The sequence below is a fragment of the Gopherus evgoodei genome, chromosome 5, assembly GCF_007399415.2.
Source record: "Gopherus evgoodei ecotype Sinaloan lineage chromosome 5, rGopEvg1_v1.p, whole genome shotgun sequence".
Taxonomy (NCBI): Eukaryota; Metazoa; Chordata; order Testudines; family Testudinidae; genus Gopherus; species Gopherus evgoodei.
This window is the reverse complement of record NC_044326.1, coordinates 28,820,631-28,838,181: the sequence shown is the minus strand read 5'-3', so window position 1 is coordinate 28,838,181 and position 17,551 is coordinate 28,820,631.

The window sequence follows — 17,551 nt, the reverse complement described above, 5'->3', positions numbered from 1 at the left end:
ATTCTACCACCATTCTGCACTTGCTCAGCCTGTAGTTAAACAACTCCTGACCACTGTCCAGGCTGCCTGTGTATGGCTTCATTAGCCAGGGCATCAAGGGGTAGGCTGGGTCCCCCAGGATAACTATAGGCATTTCAACATCTCCAACTGTAATTCTCTGGTCTGGGAAGTAAGTCCCTTGCTGCAGCCGTTTAAACAGAGTAGTGCTTCTGAAGACACGAGCGTCATGAACCCTTCCTGGCCATCCCATGTGGATGTTGGTGAAACGTCCCTTGTGATCCACCAGTGCTTGCAGCACCATTGAAAAGTACCCCTTGCGGTTTATGTACTGGGTGCCCTGGTGCTCCGGTGCCAAGATAGGGATATGGGTTCCATCTATGGCCCCCCCCACAGTTAGGGAATCCCATTGCAGCAAAGCCATCCACTATGACCTGCACGTTTCCCAGAGTCATAACCTTTCGTAGCAACAGCTTAATGATTGCTTTGGCTACTTCCAGCACAGCAGCCCCCACAGTAGATTTGCCCACTCCAAATTGATTCCCGACTGACCAGTAGCTGTCTGGCGTTGCAAGCTTCCAGAGGGCTATTGCCACTCGCTTCTCCACTGTGAGGGCTGCTCTCATCCTGGTATTATGGCGTTTCAGGACAGGGGAAAGCAAGTCACAAAGTTCAAAGAAAGTGCTCTTACGCATGCGAAAGTTCCGCAGCCACTGCGAATCGTCCTACACCTGCAAGACTATGTGGTCCCACCAGTCTGTGCTTGTTTCCCGGGCCCAAAGTTGGCGAGGAACGGGTAGAACCTCCCCCATTACCATCAGGAGCTCCAAAGCGCGGGGGCCCGCGGTTTCGGAGAACTTGTTCTCCAAGTCCTCATCACTCTCGTCGCCGCGCAGCAGCATGCTCTCCTGCATTTCTGGCTCATGGTTCAGCATAGACAGCAGGAGAATGCGTGAACTGTTTACAACATCCGCGATCAAGGTAAAGATCTGACCAGGATCCATGCTTGCTGCAAAATGGCGTTTGCTCACTTCACCCAGTAAAAAACGCGCGAAATGGCTGTCTGCTGCTTTCAGGAAGGGAGGGGGTGAGGCTGTACCCAGAACCACCCACGACAGTGATTTTTGCCCCATCAGGCACTGGGGTAGTAACCCATAATTCCAAGGGTCAGGGAACACTGCAGGAACTGTGGGATAGGTACCAAGAGTGCAACGCTCCTGAAATCGATGGACGCCAGGGAACATGGACGCACATCATCGATGTAAGGTGCCCTAGTGTGGACGCGTAAAATCGATTTTATAAACCCTGTATTATAAAATCGATTTTTATAATATCGATTTTAAGCTGTAGTGTGGACATGGGCACAGGGAATATAGGAACCTAGTTGACTGTAATAGGGAAACAGTGAAATAGAGCACATTTTTTCACCTCTACTCTGCTACAATAATTTTGGGTACTTCCTGTAACATTGGTAGGTTTAAAAAAAATCAGATACAAGTGTTTTGGTTTTTTTAATGGTTTCTCTTTAATTTTTAGTCATGAATAACCACTCAGATGAATTTATAATACGAAGAATATCTGTGATGCATGTCTGACCTAAATATAAGAACTCTAGCTGTGTGTCATTTCTTCATCTTCTTACATGTAAAAAATGGTGTGTTCTGAAATTAGAAAATGTCAGATTTATTTTAGTGCTGTTTGCTATAGTTCAAAATGATATCCCTGCATTTGACACAAATATGATCTCTATCGCAACAAATGAACACAAGATGAAATATAATATGAGTTATTGAAAGTCAGGGAGCCTGCAGTTGACCCACAGCATTCGTACAAGCCATTGTGATATTCAAGGTTGGACACTGCCAGTTTAGATTAGTAGTTTATTGGATGGTAGTAGCTGCCGGGGGGGGTAGGGGTGGGGAAGGATGATGAATCACATGACACAGAGTAAATGTAACTTTGATTAATGGGACATTAGAAAACAACAAAAAAGAGAACCAACTGCGCAAAGAGATAACTACCACCACAAAGAGCAAATTATTGTCTATGGTGATGTAATTAACTCCAAGCCTCTGCATGGCTTGTATAGCAGATTCCAGTGAGGCTTGCTATTGTACCGACAATAATGACAAGGCTGTGTAGTCTCAGTTTAAATACTACCCTATTAAGCTTCATTTCCACCTCTTGCATGGAAATGATAGAATGTCAAAGTTGAAGATATGGCAATTTGTAATAGTACAACTCTAATAATAAACTATTGTGACTCATTCAACTTACATTCTTTATAAAGAAGACAATTGGAAGAAAAGCTCAAATATGGTGTATTGTGATGTCTGGGGTTCTTGAGATACTTACATTCAAATAGAAGGCATTCATTATATCTTTTGTCACTGTATGAAGTCCAAGCAATTCCCAGAAAGTGTCCTGTTACAGTAGCTGTGATTAAAAGTGCTTTTTGTTCTTTACTCCTTGGATTAGTAACATATCCTGCCTGGGCAAGTTGTATTTTTCTTGTTCTTTCTAAGTAAATAATTGCTTTAGCTCTTAAAGACTAGGTTTAGATTATTCACTCAAACATTGATTCATAAGATATCACTTGGATCTCTTTAACTAAACAAAGCCTGGCTTGTTTGAGAGTGAGCCTAGTATATTAGCTTCCTTCACTAATTAGTTGTTCCAAATTTTTCCTGGGAAAATTCAGATTAAGCAAAGGTCTCCCTTTAACTTAGAATCTGTTCCCTATGGGTAAAATTTACTTCACTTTTTCATCACGTACCTAGCACGATGAGGCCCTGAGCTCCGATTTGGGCCTCTAGGCACTACCTCTCTCTATAAGTACTGTATATACGACCACTCACTCTAGGTTACTCAGTACCATAAATTTGATGTAGTTTTTTAAATGCATATTATCCTATCCATGAAACTGCGCCCGTTTACACAGCCTGATTTTGGCCTTGTATGTTTAACTGTGAAGGAAATGCTTACACAGGTAACTGTTGAGATTTGCTTATGTTTGCAGCATCCTCTTATGGAAAAAAAAAAACCATTGCCAGTAAACTGTTTACTTGCATTGGTTCTGCACTTTAGTCTTCTGCATTATTAATAAATAGTGCATAATAAACATGATTTATGAATGACTAGAACAGCAAGTCTACAGGGGGGTGCCCTAGTGGGTAGATGATGGTATGGCATGTGCACATTATGTACAGGATATAGAATTGTCGTAGGCATTTTCTTACACAGAAGAGAAAGTCTCCCATCACAAAATTAACATGGTACAGATATTTTTTTCATCCATCTTAAAATGAAACAAATGCAGCTGGAAATCCAGTAGATGATGGTAGCTGGAGAGAACCCAGTGAGTGCTGTAAATCATGCTGGGAAAATATTGGGCATTTATTCTGAGTATTAAAACAGTGCCCTGGGGCTGTTTGAAAAATGTTCCCCACTGCATACAGTGTGTGGCTAATTCAGAGTAAATTTTCTCTGTGGAAGCACATGGCAGGGAGAGGGTAAATGGACAAGTAGCTGCCCTGCATTTCCACACATGGGCCACCAGGGACAATGTCATTCTCTGGGCGAGAGGAGAACTCCCATTGAGTTAAATGGGGCCAGGATTTTATCCCCCATGGTTGGAGGAATACATGAATATTTGCTACATGCACCTTAAGAGCACACATTGTCCCAAAGGAGACAGGGAAAAGGATCCTTCGCTCCAGACAGCAGGGGCTGAATGCACTGGGAAAGCAGGACTGACCATCTTTAAAGGTAGTGAAGGGATATTTCCCATATGTTGGAGAGCTCTAAAACAGCTGTGTCCAGAGTGAGGTACAAGACCTCCTACTCTAAGGGTATGTCTACATACCCTATGCTAAAAGGCTCTCATCACCACAGTATCTGAATGCAGGGCTGTGGCTTAAAGGCACAATCAAGTTTACGATTTGATCCTCATTCAATAAATAAAATTTTTCTCAATGTTGTCATCTAAAAATAAAATGTTGACTCATAGGCAATTACTCTTTAACAATCGTTTTAATGCTAAGTACTCACTGATATTGCTCCTAATTCTTTCCCTCCTGGAGTCTCTTCTCCTAGAAAACAACACAATTTTTAACAAGGCATTCTCCTTCTGAGCAGAATAACCTCTAAATCACTGATTCTCAGCCTGGAGTCCAGGGCTCCCTGGGGGCTGCGAGCAGGTTTCAGGGAGTCTGCCAAAAGAAACATGGTAAGGCTTGGAAAAGGAGCATAACCTCTACCCCTGACTCACCTCAGTAGGCCACCCAGCCTGTCTGCATTGGGGGGAGGGAAGGGGGGAAACCAAAAATTGCAGGATCTCCCCCCACCCCACCGCCATCAGAAGGGGTTGCCTCAGCCATTGGCTCCAGGAACTGGCAGCAGCTAGTTTTAGTGTGCTTGCGCAACCCATGCTAGCCTGAGTCTGCTGACTTAGGCTGGGAGGCTCGCTGCTATGGGCTGTGTAGACATATCCTGGGTTGTTCATATAGTAATCTCCCCAAAACAGCTTAACATCATTAAAATTGCTTTCTATAAAGAAAACAGGTTTTTATTACAGGTAAAACTTCAGATTTAGCAAACTATATTGTTGCACAGGCAAAAAAATATTGAACCTAATCCTGCTTCCTTTCATATGAAAGGCACAACCCTCTTGGACTTCAGCAGGGTCCAAAACAGAATGGTAGCTTCCAAAAATAGCATCAGCCACTTCTAACAACATATTGATACCACACCCCAAACCTCTCAGGACTTTTACATGCCCAGTAATTCACATATGACACTTAACCTCTCCCCAAACAGGTACATAGCATTTTATTTCCTGCTCAAAGGCTGAAGAGACAGGAATAGTAAATCTTACTGGTACACCTTCCACAACAACACACCAAGTTTGTATGTCATTAAGTCAGTAGTGAATGATATTTATCCTTAATATTGTATTTGTAGTTTAGTTTCTGGTTAAACTGGAAAAGTTATGTAAGGGTACTTGAATTTTCCTTAAGGGTTTAAAGTTGCAAAGGCTGATGATCCTTAGGGACATAGATTGTAGAATGAAAATTTTCCAGAGTAAGAAGCACCCATTGTGTCTAGAATGGTTAATCCACTTGTTCTTTTTCCAAATGCTAGCTGTCATTTTTCCATCAGAAAATAAGTATAGATATGGATAATGTGTGCCCTTGCTAATGCCTTTTAGAGAGCACATGGTCTTCTTCACTAATACACAGATATTTTCAGCATTATTCTCTGTCCCTTTCCTAATACCCCTTGCACCTTGTTTGCTTTTTTGACTTCCACTGTGTGTTGGGCAGATGTTTTCATTCAGCTGTCCACAAGGATGTCTTGCTCTTTTTTCTGTGTTGTTACACTTAATTAAGAACTCAGCAATATGAAAGGATAGTTGAGATTAGTTCTTCCAGTATGCATCAGCTTGCACCCACCTATGTCTAATTTAATTTGAAGATAAAACTGTTTATTCACTACATGAGTTACATATTTTACAAATGTTGCAGCTTGCTTATTTGGTTTTCCCCACAATCTGGACTAAGATGGCACAACTAAATAAACCAACTAAATAAACAATCTCAACCTCACTTCTCTTGTCCTGGCTATAGAAATCACAAAGTAGCTGACATTCCTTAAAGTGCACTTCAGTGTTCCCATGTAAAACTGATTGTTATCTTTGTCTTCAGTCTTTCACATGTCCTCCTGCAAGGTTGAACCAAGGTTCCAGTCTTTCGATTAACTAAGGGTGAAAATTCCTCTTTTGTACATATTGGGTTCTGGGAAGTGGGTGGGCAGTATGAGGGGGGATCCACAGGACCTGGAAACCAAATGTCAAAAGGTCCCAGTGTGGAATGGGAAACTGAAAAATATTAATTTTCCCAGGATAGGAAAACAAAACAAAACAGACTCCTTTTTTACTAATAAAGACATTGATGCACAGATCTTTTGTTGGCCTTCTGCACGGGGTTGAATTTCAGCCAGGTTTCCTTTCCCTATAAATTTGCAAAAGATGCTCTCAAAAGTGGGATGGAAAATGAGTAAAAGGCTCAGGCTGAGTAAGTATTTCCCTGACTAGCAGTATTTAACAACATTATTACCAGAATGTTTAGTCCATCTCGAATTAGCTAGTCTTATGAACAACCGGCTAAGCATCACAATGAAGCTTGTAGTCAAACAGCTACAAGCTTGTAGTCAAGACAAATGTTTTGATACTGGAAGTAAATATACCAAAAACAGCTTCAACAATCAGTGGGAAAAACAGGTTGCTGTTTAAGTCCAAGAAAAATAAAAGAGACTAATGCAAGGAAACGGGGGAGTAATTTGTCAAAAATGTTAGGAATATAGGTGGATTGTCCTTCTCCAATCTGATGCTGTTTTCATTAATTTCTATTGAAATGCTGCAGGAATAGACTGAGTTGGCGTCAAGACATTTCACTTCACACCTTCACCTGTTCAAATATACAAGTACATTCTTATGAGTCCTGTGCTGTATGCACTTTTGTGCTTGTGGTGACTTAAATATGGTAAGATTGGCTCACATTAAAGAAAACAGGAAATCAGCTTCTGTTGAGTATGGTTTAATCTAACTGCAACTTCCTAAAATAAACTGTAGTGAATCAATATGGATTAAAACCCGGAATCTGTTATGTGACATTAATTCCATTTATCAAAAGGATCTTTCCTTAACAGACTGTTCTCCTTTCCTCTACTGCCGTCCTAATGAGAATAAATTATATTTGTATTGTATTTTATTTTTACATTCAGTAAACGTTACCTTAGACTGGCTTTTTCCGTAGAGAAAATGTAATTTTCTACTTCACTTTTGAAGCCAACATTTAGGTTCATATATCAAAATTTGAGTGTAGCTATAGCAACTTGACAATTCAAATATTCCAAGTAGGCTCACACTTATTTTGATGCTATATCATTCAAGGAATTAAAAGTACACCTTGAAAAATGCACACTTCTCCTCTCACACAAGCACTATCTTTCTGACCCATTGTCTCTGTGGAAATAAACATCAGAAAGTAACATCATTGCAATAGACTGTAGGTTTAGTCTGTTATTTGTAACGACCCAAAACCTGAGCTGCACCTAGTTGTGTTTAGGGGCAGCTCAGGAGAGATATGGGGCACATTATGGTCCTCCAGTCCTGGAGGTATCCTGCCCCCAGACCAGTCCTTGGTGTAAATTAGAGCAGTCAAGGGCTGCTGTAACTTATCCCAGCTACCAGTGGCCCCCAGGAACTTTCCAGCAGTTGGGAATTGCTAGGCTGTAGGGATGCCCTGACCACACCTTCTAAGAGCAGGGGGAGAAGCTGGTTGCTATGTCTGCTCTAAGCCACCTGATTGATGAGTTTCCTGTGCAGGTGGAATTATCAAGGCGCTACTTAAGCTAATTTACAGTTGTTTTGCGACAGTGGAGCAGAGCTGAAGATCTGGGAAAGCAGCTCAAAGCAGATATAATGGACTGGAGTTGTACAGGGAGACTTTGGTAAACCAGTAAAGTACCTAAAACCACTATGACTTATTGTTAAAATGCAACCTAATCAGCAAGCTGTAAATTGATCGTTCAGCAAACTCAGCTTGACCAAGGCAGGAGCAGAGGGGGTTTTGGATGCCACTGAAAAGGCAGCTTGACCCCGTGTCCTTCCTGATAAGACTCGTCTTAAAGTTGTTGATACAGGCATTTTAAAAAGAGCAGAAATATTTATTGGGGTCTCAGAGCTGCAGACTCTGGAAAACCCACACCTGGTCAATCAATAGTCAGAAGGAACCTCTTGCTTGAAACTGCTTACTTGACAAGGTTTCTTTAAGGGATATGTCATTCTATTACTAATGTATAAATAAGGGCAAAAAGCTTGAGATAGTTGGAATCGTCTGGGGACTCTTTTGGACTCTCCCTCTGGATACATCTTGCAGTCCCCACCGGCAGACGGAAGATTTGGCCACCAGAAGCCTGCCGCTGTGTCACTTGAGAGCCACACTCAGCTTTGGTAATTATCAAGGGTTGGGGGTGTTTACTAACTTGTTGCGAACGTGTGTAAGTGCTTGAGACTAAATAAAGTTTAGCTTTAAGTGAAAGCACTCTTGTGTTGTCCTGTTTGTGCCAGCCATGGTCAGACAGCCAAGTCTCCCCTGATTTATTTCCTGATACCTCCTCGCACAGAGTAAAGTTACCAAGAGCTTTGGGTTGAAAGAACCCCGGGTAACAGAGTCAGGCCCTTTAATGCTCTATTTTCCATTTCTTTGTATGCCCATGAAACATTAAGTACAGTTTGTAAATATACAGATTATTGTTACATTAATAAACAGAAATATATTAATACTTGAATACCTACAACAAAACGCAAATGACTTACATTTGCTGTAGTGACAGGAATTATACTGAAGACTAATCTTGCATTGGCAGAGAGGTGGACATTGCAAGATGTAACTCCATCTGGGTGGTAGGTTGCGGGTGAGAGCATGCTGAGTAGCAAGAATACCTACCCTTCTTACAAGGTGTACCCTGCATGCCAGGAAATGCGGCTCCATTGTACTCTGGAGTGCCTGTAGAAAAATTAGGGTTGTCTCCTGGCTGTGTATGTTATGCTTGAGAATGGAGATGGTGTCCTGAGCACTTTTCCCCAAGAATCTGACTGAAGTCCGTGGGCATGTTTCCGCTGACTTAAATGGCTGTTGAGTGGATCACAAACTTACTTAATGCACTCACACCAGGCCAGGTAAAATTTACCACTGTACATTCCATGGGACAAAGTTACTCTTGATATGGAAATTACTGCAGAATGAAATTGTTTTTAATTGTTCACTTTATTAATGTAACTTCATAAGTAAAGTTTTAAGAATGAAACAACATTCATTCATAAAACCGGTTACCCCAATAACTGGCTAATTGACAATTAAGATGCTTGTTAAGAGCCACAGGGTTTAGCCAGTTGCCCTTGTAAGTTTCAGGGTATGTATACACTACGGGATTATTCCGATTTTACATAAACCAGTTTTGTAAAACAGATTGTATAAAGTCGAGTGCACGTGGCCACACTAAGCACATTAATTCGGTGGTGTGCGTCCGTGGTCGGAGGCTAGCATCTATTTCTGGAGCGTTGCACTGTGGGTAGCTATCCCGTAGCTATCCTATAGTTCCCGCAGTCTGCCCCGCCCATTGGAATTCTGGGTTGAGACCCCAATGCATGATGGTGCAAAAACAGTGTCGCAGGTGATTCTGGGTAAATGTCGTCACTCATTCCTTCCTCCATGAAAGCAACGACAGACAATCATTTCATGCCCTTTTTCCCTGGATTGCCCTAGGAGACGCCATAGCACAGCAACCATGGAGCCCGTTCAGATTTTTTTTACTGTCACCGTATGTCTACTGGATGTTGCTAACAGATGCGATACTGCAGCACCACACAGCAGCAGTCATTTGCCTTTGCAAGACAGCAGAGATGCTTATCAGTTGTTCTGTGCTGTCTGCCATGCCATTGTAAATTGCAATGAGATGATGGTTATCAGTCATTCTGTACTGTCTGCTGCTGTTATGGGTGCCGCTGGCTGAGGTCGGCCGGGGGCGCAAAGACAAAAATGGGAATGACTCCGCGAGTCAATCCCTCCTTTATGGTATCTAAAAATAGAGTCAGTCCTGCCTTGAATATGGGGCAAGTGTACTAGAGAACCAATGTACCAGAGAACCAGAGAGCACAGCCGCTCCATGTCAGATCCCGCTGAAATGATGAGCTACATGCCATTCTAGGGGTTGTCCCTGCAACAACCCCACCCGTTGCTTCCCTGCTCCCCCAACCCTCCTGGGCTACCATTGCAGTGTCTCCCCATTTGTGTGATGAAGTAATAAAGAATGCAGGAATAAGAAACACTGACTTGTTAGTGAGATAAAATGAGGGGGAGGCAGCCTCCAGCTGCTATGATAGTCCAGGCAGGACATTAAATGGTGCAGGGGAGAGGAGCCCAGCATCCCGTTGCTATGATAGTCCAGGCAGTACAGAATCTTTTCTTTACACATGAAAGGAAGGGGGCTGATGGAGCTCAGCCCCCAGTTGCTATGATGAAGACAGTTACCAGCCATTCTGTACCATCTACTGGGAATGACCGGGAGTCATTCCTATTTTTACTCAGGCGTCCCCGGCTGACCTCACCTGAGGCCAGCCAGGACTACTCACTGGATGATGATGAGGATGGCTACTAGTCCTACTGCGGTGTACCATCTGCCACTAGAGATGGGAGGGGAGAGGATACTGCTGTTCACTGCCGCAGCATCGCGTCTACCAGCAGCATTCAGTAGACATAGGGTGACACTGAAAAAAGTCAAGAAACGATTTTTTTCCCTTTTCTTTCATGGGGGTGGAAGGGGGAGTAAATTGACGACCTATACCCTGAACCACCCCGGACAATGTGTTTGACCCTACAGGCATTGGGAGCTCAGCCAAGAATGCAAATACTTTTTGGAGACTGCTGGGGTCTGTGGGATAGCTGGAGTCCTCAGTACTCCCTCCCTCCCTCCATGAGCATCCATTTGATTCTTTGGCTTTCTGTTACGCTTGTCACACAGCACTGTGCTGTGGCCTCTGTATCATAGCCTGGAAATTTTTTTCAAATGCTTTGTCATTTCGTCTTCTGTAATGGAGCTCTGATAGAACAGATTTGTCTCCCCATACAGAGATCAGATCCAGTATCTCCTGCACAGTCCATGCTGGAGCTCTTTTTGGACTTAGGGCTGCATCGCCACCCATGCTGATCAGAGCTCCACGCTGGGCAAACAGGAAATGAAATTCAAAAGTTCGTGGGGCTTTTCCTGTCTACCTGGCCACTGCATCTGAGTTCAGCTTCCCGTCCAGAGAGGTCACAATGGTGGACTGTGGGATACCGCCCGGAGGCCAATACCGTCGATTTGCGGCCACGCGGACTCTAATCCAATATGGTAATACCGATTTCAGCCCTACTCCTCTTGTCAGCGAGGAGTACAAAAACCATTTTAAAGAGCCCTTTACATTGATATAAAGGGCTTCGTTGTGTGGACAAGTGCAGCGTTAAATCGGTTTAACGCTGCTAAAATCGGTTTAAACATAGTGTAGACCAGGCCTCACTGTCAATCCAATTCCTGCTTAAATCATTGAGACTTGCACTGTTTCAGTATTGTAACTTCTGTTCATTGTTTGCCATTCATTACACTTGCCTACGTTGTAACTTCCGTTCACTGTTTGCCATTCATTACACTTGTCTACTTCTGTTCACTGTTTGCCATATTGTAATTCAAACTCCATTGTAAAATGCGCACTCCATTTTGTAAAAGCTTCCTCCAACCTTCATTTTTGCAAAACCCTGCTGTAATCTTATTAGTTTGGTTTAGATGTGTGAATGAGGTATGTATGGATGATGAAATCAACCTCCAGCACCAGCCTGTCCTGATGAAATAGAGTTCAAATACCAATGGCTGAAGATGCAGACAACAGCCCTAACAAAGTAAGACGAGTCCACTCTAAAAAGAAAAGACCAAAGGCACAATAAAAGGAAGATCAAAGCCAGGTCCCAGGCTAAAAGTAATGTCTGCAATTGACAGGTGATCAATCACACCGAACCCAGAGGCAGCGTGACACAGCAAGACCTATAGACTCTGGATTCAAACTAAAGCCTACAGAAAGGATGGGTGAGATGGAAGATTTTGAAGGGTAACATTTGCTGCCAACATGGGAGGGCAGACCCAACCCTTCATTGTGCCTGGCTTTCCTGGCCAGTTAGCCGCCACAAGCTAAGATCCCAAGCTCTGAACTCAAGCCACGATCTCAAGCTGTGTTCAGGACTGGTAACTATTAAGCAGCTGCAGAACATTTGGGGTGTATGTGTGTGTGTGTGTGTATAAGTAATAGGTATTAATTAGTTATTGGTCATAAATCAAATTGTTATCATAATAAATGTGACATCTTTGCCTTACCCCGATACGATCCTGTGTAGTTTTGTCTGCATAACATTACAATACTGAATCTTCTGACTTTTGTGAGTAAAATTTACATATGTTGAATTAACAGAGTCTCTTGCATTTAATTTTCTCTCAGAGAATAAACAATAGTGGGATTGATTACTCAGGCATCATTTTCCTTTTACCACTGTGTTAACTTCATTCATTTCAATGGAATCACTTTGGCATGAGACTGGAATAGCACAGTAGAGAAACCCAGTGAGGAATCATATAGTGAAATAAAGTGACTACTTATTTTTATTTCAGTATGAATTGTGTTGTTTGTTTGAGGTCCCCATGCTGCAGAGATAAGCATGCATGAACCTCCATATATCTAGAGCTCTATATCTCATTACATTGTTAAAGTTTAGTAGAAAATCACATGCTGCAGAGGTTCAGCATGGTGTTTTCAGCCATTCTTAACTTTAGTCTCTAGTAGATACAGCAACTGTGAACATGCCTATTTTAAATAAAACCCTGTGTACTCTAAAAGATAGATTTATAAAGCTTATGGTATTTTTGTACATTTTTCAATAACAAAAATATTCACCTAACTCAACACAGCATGTTCATCGAGCCAAATTCAAATGTGTCTTTTATGTTTGAATCAACAATATCCTTCCCTCTAGACACATAAACAGTTAGAAGGTGGTTTTGTCTGTGTAATTGCCTATTACTAAAATAAGTATTTTTTTCTTCTCTAGTTGCTTTTCTTAAAAATGGCTCATAAATCAGATTATAAATAGCTAGACTTGAGTACCAAGTACATTCGCAAGAAACTTGGACAGGTTTGCAGATGGTCTGCAAAGAGAATCCCCCATTAATAAATGTTGCATTCAATGAATAATATTTGTCGAGCTCTACTTTAAAGTATTTTCAGTTATTCATACAATTTTATTTGACCTTTTAAGACCACCTCTGGCAGGCAGTGGGAATTTGCTGATCCTTGGCTGGTTACTTAAGAAGAGTTTCACTTTATGTACATAAACACTAAAAATCATGGACTTAGAGACACTAGATTTATTCCTTACCACAATCTATAACCCACTGTCCCTCTTTTGTCCTATAACTGTAGAATTTACTGCCCACTTCTCCTTGAATGGTCTCTTACAACATGTTAATTCCTTATTCTAAACAATCTTTTCCACCTTGTATTTAGCTGTGATGTCCCGAGTACCTTTCCCAGACCTGGAGAAGAGCTCTGTGTAAGCTTCAAAGGTTGTCTCTTTCACAAACATAGGTTGGTCAAATAAAAGATATTACCTCACCCACCTTGTCTCTTACACAGACCTAGTGACGTGGGCCCAGATCCACCAATGGACTTAGTCGCTATTGAAATCAATGAGAGTTAGGCGCCTAAATGCGTATTGAGAATCTGGGCTGTGAGGTCATTCTTTAGTACTCTGTACATCTGAATGGTATGACTACCTGAGGTAGCTAATGCAACTGCTGGCTCGTACCTCAGACTAAGATATTTGACCTTTAGTAACTAAGAAGAGAAAGGAAGAATCAGAAGTAAAAGACAGACACTTAAGAATTGAGTTACTACTTGTTGAGTTATTATTTAACTGTAATATTCAGCGGTTCCCTGTGGTGGCATGTCTTTCACCAGAAGAATGTTCAGCCAACACAAGAAATAGGCCAGATCCTTCACTGTGTAAATCGGAATGGCCAGTGAAGTGAATAGTGCGACGTTGATTTACACCAGCTTAGATTCTGGACCAAGGTTTTATATTTGATATTTAAAAAATAGTGGAATGCATTCATGATTTTGTTGAAGTAACATTGCATAAGCATTGTACAGAATCTGTAGATGCAAAATATTTTATTTTGTTTTTTATCTTAAAGGTCAACAGGCACATGCCATTGATTTTTTTTTCCCTTGAAGATACTGTAGTTAAGCAAGTTCCCCAAACAAATTTATTGCAGGTGGTTCATTGTATGCTTGCTACAGCACAGCAGTGCTTTAATTCTGAATGCAATCAATAGACCTCTGTTTCCATAACAATGCACAACTAAAATACCTGAGAAAGTATAGAGTTGTGCTCATGGTTAGTGATGTTCTCAGTCAACAGTGTCTGACAAATGTCAGTGTGCTTTAAATCAACAAACCCAAATTTATTGTTCCTTTTGTTTAAAACAAGTAGCTATTTGTTTGAAAAAATGTATAAAACCAAACCAAGTACAATAGTGTTTATTTCTTACGGGGAAAATAACAACCAGAGGCAAAGAGTAGCCTGTTCTAGTGACCAGAGTTGTGCACAGTAATAGGCTGGAGCTAGATGTCTATTTTAAGTTTCTTGCACTCTTCCTTCCTGGTTTTCTTAAAGTTCATAGTGATTTTCTGTAAGCAACAAAGATAAAATGAAAAGTAAACAGTAAGTAGACTTTATAATGTGCTGGCTGGAAAACAGTTTATACTGAGCGAGGTAACTTGAGTATTTTAGCAAAAACAACAAGGAGTTCTTGCAGCACCTTAGAGACTAATAAATTTATTTGGGCATAAGCTTTCGTGGGCTAGAGCCCACTTCATCAGATGTGTGGAGTGGAAAATACAGTAGTAGGTATATATACATAGTACATGAAAAGATGGGAGTTGCCTTACCAAGCAGGGGGTCAGTCTAACTAGACAATTCAATTAACAGTAGAATACCAAGGGAGGAAAAATCACTTTTGTAGTGGTAATGAGGGTGGCCCATTTCAAACAGTTGACAAGAAGGTGTCCATAACAATAGGGGGAAATTAGTATGGTAAAATTAAGTTTTGTAATAACCTATCCACTCCCAGTCTTTATTCAGGCCTAATATGATGGTGTCCAGTTTGCAAATTAATTCCAGTTCTGCAGTTTCACATTGGAGTCTGTTTTTGAAGTTTTTTTGTTGAAGAATTGCCACTTTTAAGTCTGTTATTGAGCAACCAGGGAGGTTGAAGTGTTCTCATACTGGTTTTTGAATGTTGTAATTCTTGATGTCAGATTTGTGTCCATTTATTCTTTTGCACAGAGACTGTCCAATTTGGCCAATGTACATGGCAGAGGGGCATTGCTGGCACATGATGGCATGTATCACATTGGTAGATGTGCAGGTGAACAAGCCCCTGATGGTGTGGCTGATGTGATTAGGTTCTGTGATGGTGTCCCTTGAATAGATATATGGACAGAGTTGGCACTGGGGTTTGTTGCAGGGTTTGGTTTCTGGGTTAGTGTTTTTGTTGTGTAGTGTGTAGTTGCTGGTGAGTATTTGCTTCAGGTTGGGGGGCTGTCTATAAGCAAGGACTGACCTGCTTCCCAAGGTCTGTAAGAGTGAGGGATTGTCCTTCAGGATAGGTTTAGATCCTTGATGATGTGCTGGAGAAGTTTTAGTTGGAGGCTGTAGGTGATGGTTAGTGGCGTTCTGTTACTTTCTTCGTTGGGCCTGTCTTGTAGTAGGTGACTTAACATAAGAATGTAAGAATATAAGAACGGCCATACCGGGTCAGACCAAAGATCTATCAGCCCAGTATCTGTCTACTGACAGAGGCCATTGCCTGGTGTCCCAGAGGGAGTGAAACTAACAGGCAATGATCAAGTGATCTCTCTCCTGCCATCCATCTCCATCCTCTGATGAACAGAGGCTAGGGACACCATTCTTTACCCTTCCTGGCTAATAGCCATTTATGGACTTAGCCACCATAAATGGATCCAGTTCCCTTTTAAACATTGTTATAGTCCCAGCCTTCACAACCTCCTCAGGTAAGGAGTTCCACAAGTTGACTGTGCACTGTGTGAAGAAGAACTTCCTTTTATTTGTTTTAAACCTGCTACCTATTAATTTCATTTGGTGACCCCTAGTTCTTGTATTATGGGAATAAGTAAATAACTTTTCCTTATCCACTTTCTCCACATCACTCATGATTTTATATACCTCTATCATATCCCCCCTTAGTCTCCTCTTTTCCAAGCTGAAGAGACCTAGCCTCTTTAATTTTTCCTCATATGGGACCCTCTCCAAACCCCCAATCATTTTAGTTGCCCTTTTCTGAACCTTTTCTAGTGCTAGAATATCTTTTTTGAGGTGAGAAGACCACATCTGTACACAGTATTCGAGATGTGGGCGTACCACGGATTTATATAAGGGCAATAATATATTCTCAGTCTTATTCTCTATCCCCTTTTTAATGATTCCTAACATCCTGTTTGCTCTTTTGACTGCCTCTGAGCACTATGTGGACATCTTCAGAGAACTATCCACGATGAAGCGAAGATCTTTTTCCTGACATCTTGTAGCTAAATTAGCCCCCATCATATTGTATGTATAGTTGGGGTTACATTTTCCAATGTGCATTACTTTACATTTATCCACATTAAATTTCATTTGCCATTTTGTTGCCCAATCACTTAGTTTTGTGAGATCTTTTTGAAGTTCTTCACAATCTGCTTTGGTCTTAACTATCTTGAGTAGTTTAGTATCATCTGCAAACTTTGTCACCTCACTGTTTACCCCTTTCTCCAGATCATTTATGAATAAATTGAATAGAATTGGTCCTAGGACTGACCCTTGGTGAACACCACTAGTTCCCCCCTCCATTCTGAGAATTTACCATTAATTCCTACCCTTTGTTCCCTGTCTTTTAACCAGTTCTCAGTCCATGAAAGGACCTTCCCTTTTATCCCATGACAGCTTAATTTACATAAGAGCTTTTGGTGAGGGACCTTGTCAAGGCTTTCTGGAAATCTAAGTACACTATGTCCACTGGATCCCCCTTGTCCACATGTTTGTTGACCCCTTCAAAGAACTCTATTAGATTAGTAAGACACGATTTCCCTTTACAGAAACCATGTTGACTATTGCTCAACAGTTGATGTTTTTCTATGTGTCTGAGAATTTTATTCTTAACTATTGTTTCAACTAATTTGCCCGTTACCGACGTTAGACTTACAGGTCTGTAATTGCCGGGATCACCTCTAGAGCCCTTTTTAAATATTGGCGTTACATTAGCTAATTTCCAGTCATTGGGTACCGAAGCCGATTTAAAGGACAGGTTACAAACCTTAGTTAATAGTTCCGCAACTTCACATTTGAGTTCTTTCAGAACTCTTGGGTGAATGCCATCTGGTCCCGGTGATTTGTTAATGTTGAGTTTATCAATTAATTCGAAAACCTCCTCTAGTGACACTTCAATCTGTGACAGTTCCTCAGATTTGTCACCTACACAAGCTGGCTCAGGTTTGGGAATCTCCCTAACATCCTCAGCCGTGAAGACTGAAGCAAAGAATCCATTTAGTTTCTCCACAATGACTTTATCGTCTTTAAGCGCTCCTTTTGTATCTCGATCGTCAAGGGGCCCCACTGGTTGTTTACAAGGCTTCTTGCTTCTGATGTACTTAAAAAACATTTTGTTATTATCTTTGGAGTTTTTGACTAGCCATTCTTCAAACTCCTCTTTGGCTTTCTTATTACGCTCTTGCACTTAAGCTGGCAGTGTTTGTGCTCCTTTCTATTTGCCTCACTAGGATTTGACTTCCACTTTTTAAAGGAAGTCTTTTTATCTCTCACTGCTTCTTTTACATGGTTGTTAAGCCACGAGG